We start from the raw sequence: 2,342 nt of genomic DNA on the forward strand, positions 1-2,342 counted from the left end.
TATATATATATATATATATATATATATATATATATATATATATATATATATATAGATCAATTTCCTATAGTACTAATCCATTCGAGATTGTATATATGAGATCAAATTTCAGTCAATACTTCCACAAACACAGAAACGCCTTTATCCCGATGATCTGCGATGTTGTCTGTGCATTCATTTAAATATACGTGGATGAGCCGTGGGGTTTTTTGACTATGACCAGTAAAGCTCTTATAATATCCAGAAATTTCCGTCGTACGCAATTTGTAAAATTTAATATCGGGGTTGCGGATAACAAATGCCTTTTCATCAAATTGTATATAGATTGTCCCAGTACATTTCTGTACAATTCGCTAAAGATTATGCTACAGCATGCGTGTAAATGTATTCAAGGCATGCAACAACTGACAGACACGCTTAGATGCGGTATTTACATGTATTCTTCCGCGTTCAACGCTTTGTCACAATCTGACAATAATCCCATCGTAATATAATCCATTGTAAACAATAGGTCACCAATGTATCGTCGTAAACCTTGTATCCTGCCTTTAGTAACAGCTCCGCCGATACTGAGTCTCGTGCAATACCAGCGTACAGATCATCCTCCCTCTATATCGGACATAAAACGAAACCAATTTCACCAGCCCATTCAAATTCAGCAATTCATGTGCATACGGAGAAAGCCCGCCACGGCGGCGACAAAACCGTTTCAACTGACCTAGTAGGCCCTGCAGTGTCTAAAAAAGCTTGATGCCAAAAGGGTTACCCATGAAAATCACTATAATGTAGAATTATTGAACTCTCGACTGCTATGGAATGAATGAATATATAGTGATATATTCAGCAATTGGGTCCTTATAGAAATTGGCAGATACGCTGCCAAATAAAGTTTCGTTAGTTAATCAGCAGGTGATATTGATATTCAGCCAACGAGCTCTTACAAATGCAAAACTGAGTGCAATTCTATACAAGGGCATGTTGCTACAGAAATACAATACATCGTATAACAGCTACTGTTAATGATGAATGTTGTTGATGTTAAGTATAATATATTGATATTCCAAATTCCCCTTGAGAATGCCTTCCCCGCTTCTAAAATGCCGCCAAATACAAATTGATATTTTAGAAGTTTGTCCGACCCCATGTGTGCTATTGAGGGATTTACCTCAACTCCGATATCAGACATGAATTAAAAGCGACAATATTGCAGTAATTATATTTTGCCCTATCCACTTTCTCGACGAACTTCACATGTCGTTTTCGTAGTGTTTGTTTAAGAGATTCGGACCTCCCAGGTCTGCAGCATTTGTCACAACAATGATAGCATGAATCAGGTGGAGGTGTGTGTGTAGTTCACCTGTCTTTAAGCACCTGTGTTGCTCGGCGTAAATAGAGTCGGGAAGACAAAAGTTACTTTTGTTCCAGCGCGATGATAATGCATTCTTCAACGTGTTTCGCATTCTTCAACGTGTTTCGCATTCTTCAACGTGTTTCGCAACGCACTGAAAAAAGGGGTCTTGGGTGTAACGGGAGTGGAGATTCAGGCGTATTAAACAATCATACGCATAAAGCTATCTAATATACGTATGCACACAACCTAATGGATATATACGATAAGGGGTAACGAAGGATTGTGATCGATTCCGATAGCGTGCAAAGAAGCAGATTCAAGTCTTATTGTTTATTGAGAATAATAGTCTGTGGCTGTTAAGCTAACAGTGAATAAACAACTTGTTGTGTGTTGCCAAGTGTACCGCAAAATAATACAAAAGACCATACTGTGTGATAAACTTTCTTTCACGATACATTAAGAGCTAGCTTGAAAACTTCGTATTGTATAATACTTAAAAAACGACTCTGAGCAGTACTAGAAAGTATATGAACGCAGATATAGGCATTCAAATGTCCAACCTGGTTCTCCAGCTAAAAAAATAGAAAGGGCGGTAGGCAGTATAGCCCGTAAAAATAGGTGCGTTTATTTTTTTGACTTTTTTTGTCGGCTGAAAAGCCCATCCTAATTATCATCAATATCTATTTATAGATTGTATACTTTTTGGTGAACAATACATTAAGTTGCTGTTGTGTGCATAAAAATATTTGTAACCAAATATTATGACTAAATGCTTTTCTCTTTATATTAAGATATTTATATACTGAGGATGCTAAATAGTATTAGTGTGAAAATAATACTATGGCTAAGCTTGTATATTTACATGTATAAGACTTGCAAAGTAACCGAGACCCAGCATTTGAGTGACAAGCATAATCACGACGTTAGCATACATACTCTCATATAGCTCATATACGGTATTTAAGAACTCGATCATCTACAACATTTAAAA

Source organism: Sphaeroforma arctica (assembly GCF_001186125.1).
Source record: "Sphaeroforma arctica JP610 unplaced genomic scaffold supercont1.344, whole genome shotgun sequence".
In the NCBI taxonomy this organism is placed as follows: Eukaryota; class Ichthyosporea; order Ichthyophonida; genus Sphaeroforma; species Sphaeroforma arctica.